Genomic DNA, 12349 nt, shown 5'->3' on the forward strand with positions numbered 1-12349 from the left:
TAACACTAGACACTAGCATGAGTAGGATATGAACACCATGAACATAAACATTATAGAGGCTATGTTGGTTTTGATTCAACTACATGAATGAACATGTACCAAGTCAAGCCACTCGAACATTCAAAGGAGGATACCATATCATCATACTACATCACAATAATTTTAATGCTATGTTGATATCCTAGATAAATCATTATCCACTCCCAGCTACTTATGCATGGCATGAGAAACTATAATCTCTAATTGTCATTGCAAACATGTTTAATCATAACGGGCTGAATCATGGGCACTAGGTCAACCATATTTACACAGACAAGACAAGTCGAGTTCATACCAGTTTCTCTTTGCCACTGCTGGCTCATCAAATATCGTCATTATTGCCTTTCACTTGCACGACCAAATGATATAAACATAATAATAGTGCAAGAGTGCCATGGACTAAGATGGAATCTGCAAAACATTTTATTCAACAGGAGAAGACAAGGTAAAATGGGCTCTTATTAGTTCAACAATTATTCATATGAAAGCCACTCAACATTTTCATCGTGGTCTTCTCCTCGGCAAGACTCGAATAAAAGAAAAGAAATTCAGAGAAACACACTGAAATATTTTCGGAGTTTTTGGTTTTCTTTAGCAAGCATATAAGGGAAAAGCAAAAATAAGAAAACTATTTACACGGGAAAGCTCCAAACAAGCAAAAGAAGAACAAGGAAATCTTTTTGGATTTTCTTTTTAGTACTACTACAAACTTGCATAGAAAGTAAATTACTATAACTAATTTTTTTCTAAAGTTTTTCAAACACACAAGAAAAAGCAAGAAAATAAATCTAAGCATGACACCAACAAATGAAATGATATGTGAACATGAATATAATGTCGGTGAGAAACACGTACTCCCCCAAGCTTAGGCTTTTGGCCTAACTCGCTAGTGAATCAGTAGTCTGGAGGGTAGTATGGATCCTGAGGAACAGGCATCCACTCATCCCACTAATGAGGAGCGGGCATCCACTGATCCCACTGTGGAGGTGCCTGTGCAGCCTCTACAGCAGCATGAGCATTCCAGTAGGTGAGGATGTCTGCAGGCATAATCTGGTATCCGCCCTGGCAACAGAATCAAACAAAGTAGGTGCAGGCAAGGGGATAACATCACATGTATCAATGTTATAGACCAAGTTATAAGGAATGGCAATGTGAGGACGATCATGTGCAATAAAGTGATGGTGATCCATGGCTGCATAGTCTAGGTAAACTCTGGTAAGAGAGAAATCATGAGGGCGTAACTCAACCTCGATGTGAGCTGCCAAACGAGTAGCATAAATCCCACCATGTATTTTGCCCTGAGATTTATTAAGATGGAGGCGATGAGCCATGATAGATCCCAAGCTATACGTGTTATCGTCCTCAATTGCACGACATAAAACAGCAAGGTTTGGTGAACTAAGTGCACCCACCTTTTCCCTAGCAAGCAAGCATTTGGTAATGAAATATGCAATGTAACGAGCAGCAGGAAAATGTAAACCACCAGTAGTGATGTAGCGACCCGACCTCTGACGGTCAAGTCTCTGTGCATATGTGTCATCCCTGGATCGGTAATGCTGACACACACAATACTCGAAGGATTTATAACAGAGTAGCAATCACACACTTATTACATCGATAGTCTCAAGAGAGAACTTAACACAATAAATATGTCTTAAGGCCATCTAAATAAGATAACAGCGGAAGGCTTCGAAGATAAAGTGAGTCCATCAACTCCAACGACATATCTGGGTGCACGACAACGACCTAGCGCACCTTACTCTTCGTCTGAAAAGTCTGCAACATGATACGTTGCAGCCCGAAAATGGGTCAGCACATTGAATATGCTGGCATAGTAACACAGTAGAGCAATGAACATAATAAATGGTATCACTACATGCATATATGGCTGTTGGAGGCTCTATGGTTTATATGTTTTTGCGAAAAGCCAATTTTCCCTACTTCAAAGGAATACATTTTATTTAACTATCATGGTAGTTGAACAACATTGAGAAGGTTCGTCCAACTCAATCCCAATTAGAAATAACTATCAACCCAAAAAATTAATTTAGAGTGATGAGATCCACATGATAATCCAAGAACCAGATACTCAAGATGTCCATGACTGGGGACACGGCTAACCATGATTAGATTGTACACTCTACAGAGGTTTGCGCACTTTTCCCCACAAGACTCGATCTCCTCCATTGGATTTCTCGCACTACATGGTGTTTGAGAAACGGATGACCGAGGCACAGTCTTTTAGAAGCATTTACTCTAACCCTGGGTAGACAGTACCAACCTACATCCCCTACATCTGCTAACCTACCACTGGAAGAGGTCATGCAACCTACTCAACTATGCTAGAGCCCATAATAGCTTGTGGCTACACACGGAAGTTTCTAGCATGAATAATCTTACGATCCCTTTGAGCCTAGGTGGAGGACCATAGGATGATCACACGGGTACTCCAGGATATCCTAGGACAACACTGGATTCTCTAGGTGCCCAAAACCAACAATCCACCCAGATGTGTATTAAAGTAGCCACCTTAAGTTAACCATTAATTAACAATCTCACATCTATCATGTATTCTCTCACCCAAACCACGTCTACGAGCATAGCATAGCAATATAAGCATAACGTAGAAGTAACTCCCAAGGGTTTGATAATAAAAGGGCAATAGGTTCTACCTCATCAACTACTTCCCAATACCCACATGTTAAACACATCCTAATCATGCAGTGTTTGAGGATTGAAACTAATGCATAAAAAATGGGTATGAAAAGAGTATGATCAATGTGTTACTTGCCTTGCTGACGATCGGCAAAACCTAGTGACTCGTAGTAGCAAGCTTTGCACTCCGGGAATTCTATCGCAAATAAACAATAGCATACATAAGCACTCAAGCATAGATGCCAGGGTAAAACTCAAATAAGAAGATGAAATCTGAAAACTCAACTGAAGAGATTCGATCTGCAAAAAGTATCAATCAATTTGGAGCTACGAAATTGAAACTACGGTCAAAAGAACTTCGAAAAAAATCTGCTTGAAACCAAATTTTAAGTTGTCAAAACCATGTTCAAGTTGATGAAATAGAAAGAGGGTTTCGAGACAAAGATTTTCGCATTGGTTTCACTAGATTTGGAAAAACGGTTAAGAAACTGCGAGGGTTTGAAGATCAGGGGCTAATCTGCAATAAAATAAATTGTGGATTGGTCCCTGGCCGAAAATAAAATAAAAAGAAAAGACTAACGAACAAACGTTGGTTGTGTGAACTGATACGTCTCCAACGTATCTATAATTTATGAAGCATTCATGCTATTATATTATCTGTTTTGGATGTTTATGGGATTTATTAAACACTTTTATATTATTTTTGGGACTAACCTATTAACCCAGAGCCTAGTGCCAGATCCTGTTTTCTCCCTTGTTTCAGTGTTTCGTAGAAAAGGAACATCAAACAAAGTCCAAACGGAATGAAACCTTCAGGAGCGTGATTTTTGGAACGAACACAATCCAGAAGACTTGGGTGAACATAAGGGAAGCAACGAGGAAGGCACGAGGCAGGGGGGCCCTCCAGCCTCGTGGGCCCCTCGTGGCTCCCTTGACGTATTTCTTCCTCCTATATATACCAATATACCCAAAAACCATTGGGGAGCAGAATAGAATGGGAGTTCCGTCGCCAGAAGCCTCCGTAGCCACCGAAAACCAATCTAGACCCGTTCCGGCACCCTTCCGGAGGGGGGAATCCCTCTCCGGTGGCCATCTTCATCATCCCGCTGCTCTCCATGACGAGGAGGGAGTAGTTCTCCCTCGGGGATGAGGGTATGTACTAGTAGCTATGTGTTTGATCTCTCTCTCTCTCATGTTCTTGAGGTGGCACGATCTTGATATATCGCGAGCTTTGCTATTATAGTTGGATCTTATGATGTTTCTCCCCCTCTACTCTCTTGTGATGAATTGAGTTTTCCCTTTGAAGTTATCTTATCAGATTGAGTCTTTAAGTATTTGAGAACACTTGATATATGCCTTGCGTGGGATAACCGTGGTGACAATGGGTTATACTATTGATTCACTTGATGTATGTTTTGGTGATCAACTTGCGGGTTCCTCCCATGAACCTATGCATAGGGGCTGGCACATGTTTTCGTCTTTACTCTCTGGTACAAACTTTGGGGCACTTTTTGAAGTACTCTGTGTTGGTTTTAATAGATTAATCTGAGATTGTGTGATGCATATCGTATAATCATACCCACGGATTCTTGAGGTGACATTGGAGTATCTAGGTGACATTAGGGTTTTGGTTGATATGTGTCTTAAGGTGTTATTCTAGTACGAACTCTTGAATAGATTGATCCGAAAGAATAACTTTGAGGTGGTTTCATACCCTACAATAATCTCTTCGTTTGTTCTCCGTTATTAGTGGCTTTGGAGTGACTCTTTGTTGCATGTTGAGGGATAGTTATATGACCCAATTATGTTAGTATTGTTGAGAGGACTTGCACTAGTGAAAATATGAACCCTAGGCCTTGTTTCCTAGCATTGTAATACCATTTGTGCTCACTTTTATCATTAGTTACCTTGCTGTTTTTATATTTTCAGATTACAAATACCCATATCTATCATCCATATTGCACTTGTATCACCATCTCTTCGCCGAACTAGTGCACCTATACAATTTACCATTGCATTGGGTGTGTTCGGGACACAAGAGACTCTTTGTTATTTGGTTGTAGGGTTGTTTGAGAGAGACCATATTCATCCTACGCCTCCCACGGATTGATAAACCTTAGGTCAACCACTTGAGGGAAATTTGCTACTGTCCTACAAACCTCTGCACTTGGAGACCCAACAACGTCTACAAGAAGAAGGTTGTGTAGTAGACATCATGCTCTTTTCTGTAGCCATTGCCGGGGAGCTGAGTGCTTGAAGGTATATCTTTAGATCTTGCAATTGAATCTCTTTGTTTCTTGTTTTATCACTAGTTTATTTTATAAAATAAAATTACAAAAATATGGAATTGAGAGTACCCCATATGCTTCATCTTTTTAATATCTATCATGAAAATAAGGATTCTGATAATTGTGCTCAAGTGCTAGAAGAAGAATGCATTAGAATGTTTGTCACTAAATCTTTTAATGATGAGCATTATTGCAATGTTGTTAGTATGAATTCTTTGAATATCCATGATGCTAATGATATGCAAAGCCACAAGCTTGGGGATGCTACGTTTGATGAATATGATATTTTTAGTCCCCCAAGTATTGATGTGAAAATTTATTATGATGAAAGCATCCATCCTATCTATGATGATTATTGTGATGACACGTATTCTATAAAGAATAATATCCATGAAACTTGTCATCGTGATTTTAACTTTCAATTGGATTATGCCTCACATGATAGTTATTTTGTTGAGTTTGCTCCCACTATTATGAATGAGAAGAATTTTGCTTATGTGGAGAGTAGTAAAATTTCTATGCTTGTAGATCATGAAAAGAATGCTTTATGTGATGCTTATATTGTTGAATTCATTCATGATGCTACTGAAAATTATTATGAGGGAGGAACATATGCATGTAGGAATTGCAATAATATCAAGTTTCCTCTCTATGTTCTTAAAGATTCAAAGTTATGCTTGTTTTGCTTTCCTATGCAAGTTGATTCTTGTTCCCACAAGTTGTTTGCTCAAAAAATCCCTATGCATAGGAAGTGGGTTAGACTTAAATGTGCTAGTCATATTCTTCATGATGCTCTCTTTATGTTTCAATTCTTATCCTTTATGTGAGCATCATTGAAATCATCATGCCTAGCTAGGGGCGTTAAACGATAGCGCTTGTTGGGAGGCAACCCAATGTTATTTTTGTTCCTTGATTTTTGTTACTTTTTAGTAATAAATAATTCATCTAGCCTCTGTTTAGATGTGGTTTTATGTTTTAATTAGTGTTTGTGCCAAGTAGAACCTTTGGGAAGACTTGGGTGGAGTCTTTATGATCATGCTGTAAAAAACAAAAACTTTAGCGCTCACGAGATTAGCTAATTGTTTTTTACCGGAGAATGCTATTTAGTTGATTATTTATGAAGATGATTAATAGATAAATTCCCCAAGTCCACCAATTTATTTGAGAATTTTATGAGTTACATAAGTGGTCGAAACCTACAGATTACTACAGGCTGTTCTGTTTTTGACAGATTCTGTTTTCATCGTGTTGTTTGCTTATTTTGATGAATCTATGAGTAGTGTCGGAGGGTATGAACCATAGAGAAGTTGTAATACAGTAGATATTACACCAATATTAATTTATAATGAGTTAATTACAGTACCTTATGATGGTGATTTGCTTTATTATACTAACGGAGCTTACGAGTTTTCTGTTAAGTTTTGTGTCGTGAAGTTTTCATGTTTTGGGTAAAGATTCGATAGACTATGGAATAAGGAGTGAAAAGAGCCTAAGATTGGGGATTCCCAAGGCACCCCAACGTAATATTCAAGGACAACCAAAAGCCTAAGCTTGGGGATGCCCTGGAAGGCATCCCCTCTTTCTTCTTCGTTCATCGGTAACTTTACTTGGAGCTATATTTTTATTCACCACATGATATGTGTTTTGCTTGGAGCATCAATTTATTTTGTTAGGATTTTCTTGCTGTTATTTATAACAATATTTTGCATATTTTATTTAAATAAAAGTGGCATTTATAGCCTTTACTATGCCTATTTTACAAGTCTCCATGTTGCTGTTTGAAAACAGAAAGTTTACCGCTGTTGCAATAATTCCCTAGAAAAGTCAGAATGTGATAAAATGTTGAAATATTTTGCATATTAAGCTCTGATAAATTTACTACAGTGGGAATTTTCTTTCACAATTTTTGGAGCTAGGGAAGTATGAATCTTGCTGTAGTCTTTATAGACTGTCCTGTTTAGGCAGAATGTTGTTATGTTTGCATTGTTTGCATACGTTTTCTTATTTAATGATTCTATTTGAGGATATGACTATTAAATATGCAGAGGAATTTAGTATGCAATGTTGAATAATAATTTTAGTGATTTTCTACAATAGAGTATGATAAGGTTTTTGCAATGGTTTATACTAACTTATCTCACGAGTCCTTGTTGAGTTTTGTGTGGATGAAGCTTTTGAGATTTAGGGAGACCGTGATATGAGAGGAATTAAGGAGAAAAAAAAGCTCAAGCTTGGGGATGCCCAAGGCATCCCAAGATAATATTTCAAGAAGTCTCAAGCGTCTAATCTTGGGGATGCCCCGATTGGCATCCCACCTTTCTTCTTCAACAACTATCGGTTAGTTTCGGTTGATCCTAAGTTTTTGCTTCTTCACATGATGTTTGCCATTCTTAGAATGTTATTTTATTTTGCTTTGCTTGCTGTTTTAATAAAATATCAAGATCTGAAATTATTAAATGTTAGAGAGTCTTCACATAGCTACATAATTATTTAACTATTCATTGATCTTCACTTATATCTTTTTGGAGTAGTTTGTCATTTACTCGTGTGCTTCACTTATATCCTAGGAGTGAATAGTTGAATGAGTGAATATCATAAATCTGAAATTATATATGTTTCATATGCTTATCCCATGGAGAGTGATGACTTCACATACAAGAAGTAGAGGTGGTAAATTTATTGAAGGTTAGCAAACATTGTATTGGTCACTTGAACAATTCATGAAAGAATATTGAAGGAAGAGAAATTTCACATATAAATATATTATCTTGGACATATTTTGTTGTTGTGATCACTCATTAAAATATGAAATGCTAAAAGATTGATGTTGGACAAGGAAGACAATGTAATGGGTTATGTTTTCTTTTATCTGAAATAAAGTATATTGTGATGGATCATCCAACATGTTGAGCTTGCCTTTCCCCCTCATGCTAGCAAAATTCTTTGCACCAACTAGAGATACTACTTGTGCTTCCAAACATCCCTTAAACCAGTATTGCCATGAGAGTCCACCATACCTACCTATGGATTGAGTAAGATCCTTCAAGTAAGTTGTCATCGGTGCATGCAATAAAAATTTCTCCCTAAATATGTATGATCTTTTAGTGTGGAGAAAATAAGCTTTATATGATCTTGTGATATGGAAACAATAAAAGAGATGGACTGCATAATAAAGGTCCCTATCACAGGGGACAATAAAGTGACCGTTCTTTTGCATTAAGATTTTATGCATCCAACTATAAAAGCGCATGACAACCTCTGCTTCCCACTGCGAAGGGCCTATCTTTACTTTTATCTTCTACCCTTATGCAAGAGTCATGGTGATCTTCACCTTTCCTTTTTACATTTTATCCTTTAGCAAGCACATTGTGTTGGAAAGATTCTGATATATATGTATATCCAATTAGATGTAAGGCTTCATGAACTATTATTGTTGACATTACCCTTGAGGTAAAAGGTTGGGAGGCGAATCTATAAGCCCCTATCTTTCTCTGTGTCTGATTAAAACTTTGAACCCATAAATATCGCGTGAGTGTTAGCAATTGTGAAAGACTACATGATAGTTGAGTATGTGGGGTTTGCTAAATCAAAGCTCTGACATAGACTCTTCCTAAAAATAAGATGAATTGTAATTGTTTGATGACTGATAACACGGTTTGTTTTTTCAAGAAAGTTTATGTTCTATAATTTAACATGTGAATAGTTTGTTACTTGATCATGAGAAGCTTCATGAGATGAGCTATTGTTATGATATATAATGATGCGAGAAAAGGTGATTGAAATTATCATTGATCAAACATGTGTACCTGCTAGCATTCACACTTCATAAATTATTTCTTTTATCATTTAACTACTCGAGGACGAGCATGTATTAAGCTTGGGGATGCTGATACGTCTCCAACGTATCTATAATTTATGAAGAATTCATGCTATTATATTATCTGTCTTGGATGTTTATGGGATTTATTAAACACTTTTATATTATTTTTGGGACTAACCTATTAACCCAGAGCCTAGTGCCAGTTCCTGTTTTTCCCTTGTTTCAGTGTTTCGCAGAAAAGGAGTATCAAACAGAGTCCAAACGGAATGGAACCTTCGGGAGCGTGATATTTGGAACGAACGCAATCCAGAAGACTTGGGGTGTACATAAGGGAAGCAACGAGGAAGGCACGAGGCAGCGAGCGCGCCCTCCACCCTCGTGGCTCCCCTGCCGTATTTCTTCCTCCTATATATATACCAATATACCCTAAAACCATCGGGGAGCAGAATAGATCGCTAGGTCCGCCGCCAGAAGCCTCCGTAGCCACCGAAAACCAATCTAGACCCGTTTCGTCATCCTGCAGGAGGGGGGAATCCCTCTGCGGTGGCCATCTTCATCATCCCGATGCTCTCCATGACGAGGAGGGAGTAGTTCTCCCTCGGGGCTGAGGGTATGTACCAGTAGCTATGTGTTTGATCTCTCTCTCTCTCATGTTATTGAGGTGGCACGATCTTGATGTATCGTGAGCTTCGCTATTATAGTTGGATCTTATGATGTTTCTCCCCCTCTACTCTCTTGTGATGAATTGAGTTTTCCCTTTGAAGTTATCTTATCAGATTGAGTCTTTAAGGATTTGAGAACACTTGATGTGTGTCTTGCGTGGGATAACCGTGGTGACAATGGGTTATTCTATTGATTCACTTGATGTATGTTTTGGTGATCAACTTGCGGGTTCCGCCCATGAACCTATGCATAGAGGTAGGCACACGTTTTCGTATTTACTCTCCGGTAGAAACTTTGGGGCACTCTTTGAATTACTTTGTGTTGGTTTGAATAGATGAATCTGAGATTGTGTGATGCATATCGTATAATCATACCCACGGATACCTGAGGTGACATTGGATTATCTAGGTGACATTAGGGTTTTGGTTGATATGTGTCTTAAGGTGTTATTCTAGTACGAACTCTGGAATAGATTGATCCGAAAGAATAACTTTGAGGTGGTTTCGTACCCTACAATAATCTCTTCATTTGTTCTCCGCTATTAGTGGCTTTGGAGTGACTCTTTGTTGCATGTTGAGGGATAGTTATATGATCCAATTATGTTATTATTGTTGAGAGGACTTGCACTGGTGAAAGTATGAACCCTAGGCCTTGTTTCCTAGCATTGTAATACCGTTTGTGCTCACTTTTATCATTAGTTACCTTGCTGTTTTTATATTTTCAGATTACAAATACCCATATCTATTATCCATATTGCACTTGTATCACCATCTCTTCGCCGAACTAGTGCACCTATAAAATTTACCATTGTATTGGGTGTGTTGGGGACACAAGAGACTCTTTGTTATTTGGTTGCAGGGTCGTTTGAGAGAGGCCATCTTCGTCCTACGCCTCCCACAGATTGATAAACCTTAGGTCATCCACTTGAGGGAAATTTGCTACTGTCCTACAAACCTCTTCACTTGGAGGCCCAACAACGTCTACAAGAAGAAGGTTGTGTAGTAGACATCATGAACCTAACCGGCGAACAACGTTCGTTGAAACGAACGGATAGACGAACATCCGCGAAACAGTAAACCGGTGAAAACTGATCTAAGCATAATAAAAAAACTGAACCTGGGGTTTTAAGAAAACTGGCGGCTTTTACCTAAAAACAAAAAAACGGTGGCGGAAACCGGCAAGATCCGGCGGGATTCCGGCGAGATCCGGCGGGCAGGCGGCGACAGGCGGTGCTAGGTGGTGGGGTGGCGGGGCGACGGTGGCGGCCTGGGTTATTAAAGGCCCGGGGGGTGCGGTGGCGTGCGGGAGGGGGCGATGCGGTGGCTCGGGGTCGGACTCCCCGAGTCCGTCGCGAGCACGACGACGAGGGCGGCACGGGAGTGGGCCGGCTGGGCTTCGGCCTAGTCGGTCCAGAACATTTTTTTAAACAGATTTCGCCGGAAAAATCCTAATAAATAAAATAAAAAACTAAAAAAACCAAAACGAATTGTCACCGTCTAAATGGAATATTTAGAACATGATGAACATTTTCTTGCCCTAAAAATGAAATTTTGAAAAATGCATATTTTTCTAATTCGAATAAAATTGTAATAAAATCCAAATAAAATTATTTATTTGATTTTAATAGAGCCACCATACCGAGGATGAAGCCACCTGGGAACGAGATGAAGACCTACGCAAAGACCACCCACACCTATTTTCTAGCCAACCCAAATCTCAAGGGCGAGATTCATCTTAAGGGGGTAGGTTTGTAACATCCCAAATTTTCAATTTGGAATGTTATACATACGTCATTCATGCATATCATATTTTATTGCATTTCGTTTTGCGATCCTTGAAATTCTAAGCCACTCAAGGACCCACGGAGAGAGTTGGGGATTTCATCGTTTTCATATTTGGAATTTTTCTCAAATATCGAAGCAAGGATCATTTTGGTTTTAATTATTTTTCTCTCTGAAAATATTTCATATTAAAAATATATGAGAGAAGATAATATGACTTCTCCAAAATAAATGAAATATTAGAGGAAAAATATTAAAATCAAATAAATAATTTTATTTGGATTTTATTGCAATTTTATTCAAATTAGAAAAATATGCATTTTTAAAAATTGTATTTTTAGGCCAAGAAAATGTTCATCATGTTCCAAATATTCCATTTAGAAGGTGGAAATTTATTTTTGTTTTTTTAGATTTTTATTTTATTTATTAGGATTTTTCCAACGAAGTCTGTTTAAAAAAATGTTCCGGACCGACTGGGCCGAAGACTAGCCGACCCACTGCTACCTCTTTTAGCACTGCGTTGGTTTTCCCCGAAGAGGAATGGATAATGCAGCAAAGTAGCGTAAGTATTTTCCTCAGTTTTTGAGAACCAAGGTATCAATCCAATAGGAGGCTACGCGCGAGTCCCTCGCACCTACACAAAACAAATAAATCCTTGCAACCAACGCAAATAGGGGTTGTCAATCCCTATAGGGCCACTTACGAGAGTGAGATCTGATAGATATGATAAGATAATATTTTTGGTATTTTTATGATAAAGATGCAAAGTAAAATAAAGCCAAAGTAAATAGCAAAGTAAATAACTAATTAGTAGGAGGTTGATATGATAAAGATAGACCCGGGGGCCAGAACCTTGATGGAAGCTTGATAGCATTGCCAGAAGCCTCTTCATCATCTGGGTCCATGTGCCATGCAGAAAATTATACTCCTTCGGTCCTAAATATTTGTCTTTTTACAAATTTCAAATGGGCATATTTTGGAGTGTAGATTCACTCATTTTGCTTCATATGTGTACTCCCACCGTTCCTAAATATTCTATTCGTCTTAACAGAGATTTCAACAAGCGACTACATAAGGAGCAAAATGAGTGAATCTACACTCTA

This window comes from Triticum dicoccoides, chromosome 5A (assembly GCF_002162155.2).
Source record: "Triticum dicoccoides isolate Atlit2015 ecotype Zavitan chromosome 5A, WEW_v2.0, whole genome shotgun sequence".
NCBI lineage: Eukaryota > Viridiplantae > Streptophyta > Magnoliopsida > Poales > Poaceae > Triticum > Triticum dicoccoides.